Consider the following 9,254-nt stretch of genomic DNA (forward strand, 5'->3'; position numbering starts at 1 on the left):
CCTAGTATTTTATCTGCACAAAAGGGGATTAAAAACTTTGAGATCTGTGGCAATACTATCTTTTAATTCAAAGATGTGTTCAGATTCAGCCATTTCTCCTAACCAACACTTCTTGTATGATCTTGGCCAAAGGCAACACTTCTTGATCGTGTTTCATCAGTTTTTAAGCAAAGTTGTTTTTCTTGCAGTTAAGTGAGGTAAACTATGGGAAGCATCTATGGTAAGAAATTTGTATTAGTTGAATTTTTTTTCTTTTTTGTACTATGAAAATTTAAGTTCTCAATGAGACATCTATAACTGTTGTCAGGTACCTAAATATTTTTTTTTATCTCTTTATCTTGCCAAGATTTACAAACTCCTAACCCTACAGTAAGCAAGAAAGGAAGGAATTTAAAGAAAGGTAGGAGGTGAATAAGTGGAGATGGGAACCAATTTAGGGTTCGGGTTTGTAGGACCTCAGTTCCCATATAGTTTTAATTTTATCTTTCTTGTGTGTTTGTTTTATGTGGGTAATATGAGGCAAATTGCTTTAAATACTATGATGGGCTTTATTTTCTCCCTTTATATTTTAGGTTAGGAAGGTGGGCTCAATGCATGAGATTGCTCTCAGTGATTCAAGGGTGCAAAGTTATTTGGAAATGTGGAAGTATAATGGTGGGAAGGCAGGGCAGTGTGATGCCAGTGTGAAACAGTAGTTGGATACACACTCCGGTGTGCTGGAATATACTAAATGTTTGTCTAAGAGTTACAAATGTTGCATACATTACTGCAGACTATCAAAAAGGCATTCGTGATGTGCCCCAAGAGGTGTTTGAGGAAAAGGTGCTTTTGAACAGGTGAGATGAGAAATCAGTTGGAGACCCTTTGTGTGTGTATAGTTACAAGTTAATAAAGTAGGGGAATAAGAATCAAAAGAACAGTTGGATTGGGAAGACAAAACAGTGTTTAAGAAATGGTTATTCAGTAGCAAGTATGAGAGTTTGTGTATGTACCTGTACATACGGAGTAGAGGAGAGCACTGAAGGGCAGTTTGAAGAAGAGACGTGACCTAGGGTTGTTCTGTTGCGAAATACCAAGGATCAAGAGTTTTGAAATGACTTCTGAAGGTGTAGTTGAGGAATCAATGCTGGAAATAATATTTTCTTTGAGATGCTTGATTCCTATGTAGGTAGAAGTGACTATCAGATACTTGGGTGAATGATATCTCCCAGAAATTCCTTCAGTTTCCAATTATTTCAGTCCCCTTCTAAAAATTTTGTACATATATTGCTCTTTTGTATTTTGGGGAAGAAATTCTTATTCTTCAAGTCCTGTGACTTCTTGGTAGAGTCCATTTGTTATGTTACTGGTCATTGGGGGAGATGTTTACTAAGTGTCTCCTCAAAAGTGTAGGCTAGTTTTTCTTTTCCATATACCCATGCTTACAATCTGCCGATATGCTTTCATTGACAAGTGTTTAGTCTAAGACACTATGGGATCCATAATTGATACTATGTGCAAAAGATCATGTCAAAAGTTTCCAAAACCTCTGTGGTAGTTAATTTCTTCTGCTAGCTTGACTGAATTAAGCAACACTTGAGGACATTAATGAAACAAACCCTTGGGTATCTGTGAGCCTACTTCCAGAGGAGTTCAACGGAGAAGCAAGGTCCCACTCTGAGTGTGAACAGCACTGTTCCGTGAGCAGGATCTTTGAATGATAAAATGAGGGAAAGGAGACACTAAGTTGAGGAATGGCATTTTCATTTCCATATTTCTTAGTTGGCATCATTGACCATCTTATTCCCACTACCATTCCTTCTTGACCACTGTGAACTGTATTTCTATACCCCCCCCCCTTTTTTTTTTTTTTTTTTTTTCGAGACAGGGTTTCTCTGTGTAGCCCTGGCTGTCCTGGAACTCACTCTGTAGACCAGGCTGGCCTTGAACTCAGAAATCCGCCTGCCTCTGCCTCCCAAGTGCTGGGATTAAAGGCGTGCGCCACCACCGCCCGGCTTATACCCCCCTTTTAAGTATTGTTTTAACAGATGTTTGGTCATAGCAATGAGAAAAGAAACAGTACATCAGAAAATAGAAGGGTCAATAGGAACTTTGTGTTTATTACCACTCTGAGTCCCCACAGTTGTGCATACTGAGGAGTGAAAATATAACATCTCTGAATGAATGACTGTGATAAGTAGTGCTACAATCTGAACTGATAGAATGGTTCTGAATGGTGACTTTTTCAACATAATGTGACTACAGTGGGAGTAGCGAAGTGAATTCTCTTGTTTTTTTGCTCTCAATTTATTTTATTTTTTAATGAACATTCAGGAGTATTTTAAACATACATAACGGTATTAAATATCACAAAGGGAATGCATATGCCCCCTATTACTTACATTTTACATTAGCATTGAGGGCATTTGTTACAACTAATAAAGAGAAATGTATACATTATTAATCAACATCTGTATTCCATCTAGATACCCTTAGTATTTATGTGATATTCTCTTTGTGTTTCAGGATTCCATGTAGGAGACCACACTGCATTTGGTCTTTCTCATCCTTTAGATTGCTTTTAATTGTGGCAGTTTATCTAGATACCCTTTGTTTTTAATGATCTTGATATTTTAAAGGAATATCAGTCATGTGTTTTTAAAAATACCCTTTATTTTAAATGTATATGTTTTTATTTTAAATGTATATGTATATGATTATACTGGAATAATCTATCTATCCACCTATCTATCTATCTATCTATCTATCTATCTATCTATCTATCTATGTATCATCTGTAAGAAAACCACAGAAATAGAGTTCTATTTTTATTTTCTAGTCTGCATCTTAGTTATGTTGCATATTATGGACATAGACTTTTGTGGAAATATTCAACTCTGAAGTATACTTTATACACCCCTTTCTGTGGTGTATCCTTTGCAATGAGGTCATTTTGTGAGCTCACATTTAAGGAACAGGGGCTTACACTTCACCCCCTTCATGGCAAAGTAACTTTATAAATCCTTTGAATTATTTCCTAGTGGAAGATTTGTTTCTCCTCATCATTTACTTATATCAGCACTGCATTAGTTTTCTATGACTGACAAGTAAAAGTACTGTAAAATGGGTAGCTTAAATCAGTAAAAGAAAATGTTTGTTTGGAAGAGCTGCAAATTAAAAGGCTGGTAGAGTTGGATCTTTTATGGGCTCTCTCTCCTAGTTTCTGTTGAGGGCAGCAATCCTTGGTAATATGTATAAATGGAACCAGTTTCTGGTTCTGCATTCACATGGCCATTACCCGCCTCCCCTTTCCTTTCTCTTCCTTTCTCCCTACCTTCCACACCATTCTTTGCATTTTCTTGTCCCTAGCTCCCACTCCTTCCTTCCCCTCAACCCTCCAACCCTTGTGCTGCCTTATGAGGATATAAGTCATTGAATTAGGCTCTACTACATCATCTCATCTAACATAGCTTGATCACATCATTTGCATCAAGCCTGTTTCCAAATAGGTATAGGGCTGGAAATAATTTAGTCTCAACAAAAGATGCCTTTCTAAATTTTGTAGAGGGCCAAAGGAAAGCCCCACGTTGACCATTGAACACGTGTGCCTGATGGCAGGATGGTATTTGGGAATATATTTTCTTGTTTGTTTATTTGTTTGTTTTTGTTCTTTAATGGATTGTATAGCTTGACAGAGGCTCTTAGTGATTTTCCTGTAGCCCTTCATCTTCTTGTGTTTCTTTTCAAACCTACTACTAATATACATATCAGTCATGTTAATGAGAATTCTAGTATCTTGGATGAAGCTCAGTAAATTACAGAATTCTAATGTTATTGAAATGGCATAATTTCTTTGTCCCTTAAATGTTATGTTCTGAAGTTTACTTGTCAACCTCTATGTTTACATCCTTGCTTACTGGGGCAGATGTGTACTCAGTGTGCATGTGGTTCAACAAATACTCATTACTAAGATATGGCATGCCTGGCATATCGTGTCCAATAAAAAAGTGAATTATTTATATAACTCACCTAAAACACTCCAGGTGCAACACTAGGCACTATTCTGAGCAGCAATAGTATAGTAGGGAATAGGGAAAAAAGAGACCTCACCCTCATGGGAGGTTTGAGATGGAAAAAGATAGTTATATTCAAAAAAGGAATTATGTAATATGCTGCATGGCAATAAATGCTGTAGAGAAAGATGATACAGAATAGGAGAATAAGACATGTCAAGAGTTGAAGTTAGGATGCTAGTAATTTTAAAAGAAGTTAGCCATTGGGTTGGTGAGATGGCTCAGTGGGTAAAAGTGCTTGCTGCCAAGCTTGACAATCTGAGATCATTCCCTGAGATGTAGATGGTGGAAGAAGAGAATCAGCTCCTGAAGGTTGTCCACTGACCTATACATGTACACTATGGCATGGGCACAAAAAATAAATAAATACAAATAAATAAGACCTCATGGTCAAGGGATATTTGAGGAGATACTTGAATGAAATGAGGTAGCGTGAGTCATTTGACTGTCTACAGGGAAGTTGTTTTAGGATGAAGAAGTTGCAAGAGCAAATATTCAGAGGTGAAAATGTACATAGTGGGTTTCATGAACACTGGAAGGCAACGATGGCCAATAGGGAATGTGCTTGGTTCACAGGGCTAGGAGCGAGTCTCTGGGGATGGCTGAGGTGCAGATTAAAGAATAGGCAGAAAGTAATTAGAATGCGTACCATTGTTTACTTTTGAGGTTTGAATGATTGCCTGTGTTCCCCAATCATAGTCCGAGCACCTCAGAGATTTTCATGAGATTCCTATCTGTGAAAAATAACAGCCACAGCCATTTTCCTTACTATCTGGCTAGGTGTCAGTTGCTTTGTTCATTTTTATTTTGTTCTGAGTGTATAGAGTTTGATAAGTTAATTCATGTGACTTGACATATCACATTGAAAACTATTTTGGGAAAATGCCTTACAGAAATTTGGCACAGCAGCAAAGAAAAATACAATTATCCAGAAAGTTCATTGAAATGTTTTCCTAGTTACTTATCTGTGCAAGGCCAGAATTTTTAGATATACTGCATATGAAGCAGCCTGTTCCAGTAAATCAAATGAAACAGGAGATAGGCTCTCACCATTCTTTACTTAGCTAGACATGAGGTTTGCACAAATGTTCCATCTGTGTTTGCATATTTATTCTTTATAAAAATACATGTACTAGGTCTTCGTTGTTTTTTAGTTAGTAGGTGTGTATGTTAATCCCTTAGCTTCTAGGGGCACTGGGAAAGGGAATCTTGAGATTGAAAATTTAAGAACTTCTATCTATAATATATGTTTTTGACATAAATATCAAACTGTTTCCTGATCTTTGTTTCTCTAAGACCTAGTAGTACAAAGCAGTTTGTCAATGCTTTTGGCTCTAACTACTTCATCTGTTCTATTTGTGGATTTATAATTCGGATCTAACCTCATTTTTAGATCTATATTTTCATCTGCCTACTGAGGATACTCATTTTGATGTCTCCTGGAAGAGGCCTAAAATCAGCTTGCCAGCTTCTCCCTCAGACTCTTTATTACAACTTCAATTCCTCATTTGATTTTTATCTCAATAATTCATAAGATAGTTACAACAAATAAAAAATGCAATCATGGTATATGTTTATAGATTTAAAATCTAGTTTCCTTTATAATGTTATTTTCCAACTTAATTAATTAGAAGTGTATGGGTGTTTTGTCTACATGTGCGTCTGTGCATCACATGCATGCCTTGTGCCCAAGAAGGCCAGAAGAGAGTGCTAAATCCCCTGGGACTTGAGTTAGACTGTGGTGAGACACCATGTGGGTACTAGTAAATCCAAGTCCTTTCAAAGAGAAGCTAGTGCTTTGACCACTGATCCATCTCCCCAGCTCATTTCTCAAATATGTATCAGAATTGTCCAAAGGAGTTGTTAAACACAAGTTTTTGTATCTTATCTCAGTGTTTCAGATTATGTAGGTATGGAGTAGGATCTGAAAAATGAATTTTTATAGGCAGCTCCTGCTACTGATCTGAAAAACATTAGCAAGTACTTATTTATACTATGTTAACATGAACACATCAGTTATCACATACAGTGAAGCTCTTAAAACTTTTGTAGTTTTGCTCCTAAAGTTTTCCTTGTTTGCTTACTAGATTCTTAAAACTCAGATTGAATCTTGTGACATCTACTGTCTTTCTAGATACAGTGATCATTTCACAGAATTCTCTGAACTCATATACTGCTCAGGTTTTGCATTCGTGTATTTTTGTTGACTTGTTTAAGCATATGTATTATTTCTACTTTTTAACTTTTAAAAGCAAGTTATTGACTAGATCTACTGATCTTTACAATTTTTTTAAGTCTAGGGTTCTATATTGTTTTTAAATAATGAAAATATGAACATTTTTAGCACATCCCAGGACCCCTGATTCCTAACAGTGGGAAGATGGGCTTCTATCCACTCTGCCTACACATGCAATGTATACTCATTTATGTAGGCTTTTATCACATATTTGAGATTCAGTCAAATATGTTGTATGTAGTGATATTTTGTTCTTTTTCTTACTGAATTATGTTCTGATGTGTGAAGTATATCATAATTTACTCATCTGTTCTAATGTTGAAGGACATTTGGATGGTTTCTAATATTTGCTATTATGAAATCACTATTAGCATTCTTACATAATTCTTTTGGTTGTTAGAAGCAATCATTTCTCTTGAATGCATGCCCAGAAGTGAAGTTTCTGTGTCACATACAGACATATGTGTAGCTTTACTAAGTGCTGCCAAACATTTTCTCAAAATAGTTGTACCATCAACAGTATATGAAAATTTTGATTATTCCATTTTCTTGATGTTTTAGTATTGCCTATTTTTATCATACTGGTAGGTATATTGTAACATACAATTATAGGCTTAATTTGAATTTCTTTTTGAGTAATGATATTGAACATTTTAATATGATTATGGGCTGGTTGTATCTGTAGGTGATTTTTTTGTTTTACTTTTAACATTTTATATTTCTTCTTTTAGTTATTTTGAGACAGCCTCTCACTGAATTGCATAGGTTAGTCTCAGCCTTCCTTACTGCTTGCATTGTAAGTGTGTGCCACCATGCCCAAGTCTATGGTATTTTTTCCCCCGAATTTAAAAACTGAATTGTCTTTCTGAAGTTGATTTATAATGGTTGTTAACTTGTTTTAGGTCCAATTTCATTGTTGAATATATGCTTCCCACATATTTAGTGGTTTTTTAATTTTTTTTCTAATGGTATATTTTAATCAGGTGATTTTAAACTATTTTGTTTACCAATATTTTTTATTTTGTGATTTGTGATTTTTTTCTGGTCTGCTTCAGAAACCATTGCTTCAAAGTCATGAAGATATCCTTGTATGATTTCTTCTAAATGATATATTATTTTGTTTTTTTAAGTTATATATGTGATTCATATTCATTTTTGTTACATTCATATATCATGTTTATTCACCCATGTGAGCGTATGTGTGTGTCTCGTATGTGTGCATGTGCATTTGAGTCCATGTTGGAGGGAGAAGGCGCTGAGGATAACTAGAGATAATTTTCTTCCTCTAGAATGTGGGACCCTGGAATTAATTTCTAATAGTTAGTCTTGGAAGCAAGTAATTTTACCAACTGACCCATCTTAACAATCGTCAAATGTCAAACATGGTCTAAGATTGGCCTCATCTTGTGGGAGGAATTCTGAGAACTTGTAAGAGACTCCAAGAAAACAAGACAAAGCAGAGGCTTGTAACCTTAATTTCTTCACAAGTAGGTTCTTCAAATCGTTCTTGGGATGTGCTTAATGCCCCTCCCAGGTGTAGCAGATACGAGTGAGTTTACTTTCGATTATCAATTACAATTGGCTATTATTTGTTTTTATGCCTCTATGGAAAAACATGTTATTGCCACTTGTGGCTTACCTTGTGATTGTCTACTTTATTCATGTGATTCTTCTTAACCCTCAGAGTATAAATTGTCTGATGCTCTGAATAAAGGTGGCTATTGCATGAGAATTTAGTCCAGCCCATAGTTAGGCTCTGTTCTTCCAGGTTCAGCCACCTTGAGAGCAGTAAACACTTTATTTTCATATACGACTGAGGTTTTCATCTTTTATGCTTGTATCATTTGTATAATTACATATATATTTAAATATTACATTTAGTAGCACCATTTTATACATTTGTGTATAGTTTTTATTGAAAACTGAATTTCAGGAATGTGTGCGTATTAATTAATCAAGCGACTGTATGGGTGCATCTGTTTCTGGATTATTCTTCCACACTAATCTAAGAAAATCATACACTATATTATTCACCACAACTTTATCATCAATATTCACATTCAACAATAGAAATCCTCTAATTGTTCTTCAGCATTTGTATCTCCACGTAAATTTTATATTTAAATCCATGTGGTTAATTTATTACCTTAAGGTTTTCTAGTTTGTATGTAATTTCAATATTATGACTAGATATTGAAAATTTTATGCATAACTTAAAAAAGAGAGTTGTAGGAGATGGTTGTCACTGAATAAACCCTGCCTGGCCATGATGTTTTAATCCTCTTATATGTTACTTAATTTATTTTGTTAAAATTTAGTTTAAGACATATCTGTATATTTGTACAGAATATTGACCTATAATTATGGTGTGAAGATAATGCCAACATAATATTAATTGGACGATATTACTTTTTCTCTGAAAGAGTTTGTATAAGAATAGTGTTTTTTCTTTAAAAATCTTTGAAATAATATCTAGGGTTGAACTTTTTGTTGAAAAGTTCTAAAGTGTGGTTCAGTTTTTTAGTGTTGATAAGAAAGGTCAGATTTTAAAAATATCTTTGTTTCAGTTTTAGTACATTGCACTTTTTTCAAATTTATTATCAGAAGAGTACTTATATAGGATCTGTAGTGTTACTTCCTTTTTATTTTACTATTAATAATGATATTTTTCTCACTCTTGCTTGGGAATATCAACTTTGTAAATTTTTCAGTGAATGAAAATGTAGCTTGTTTGGATTTACTTGTATTTTTTTTTCTTTCTGCTTTAATTTTAGCTGACATTGCTTTCTGGCTTTCTGAAAGTCAGAAGCTTGAGTGCATCATATAAATATATGATTTTTAAAGTGATGCCACTGCATCTTTTATTTATTTATTTATTTATTTATTTTGTTGTTTTTTTCTTTTTTTTCTTTATTTATATGCAAATTTCTCCATTCCCAGTTTCCCCTCCAAAAAACAAAAAAACA

The 9,254-nt window shown here is 34.6% G+C and overlaps 1 protein-coding gene across 1 annotated transcript in view; it reads left to right on the top strand.

Moving 5' to 3' along the window:
- LOC116083221 (snake venom 5'-nucleotidase-like) overlaps positions 1 to 9,254 on the top strand; it is a 42,316-nt gene that overhangs the window by 347 nt on the left and 32,715 nt on the right. The window lies entirely within an intron of this gene.

This window comes from Mastomys coucha, unplaced genomic scaffold (genome assembly GCF_008632895.1).
Source record: "Mastomys coucha isolate ucsf_1 unplaced genomic scaffold, UCSF_Mcou_1 pScaffold8, whole genome shotgun sequence".
Lineage (NCBI taxonomy): Eukaryota > Metazoa > Chordata > Mammalia > Rodentia > Muridae > Mastomys > Mastomys coucha.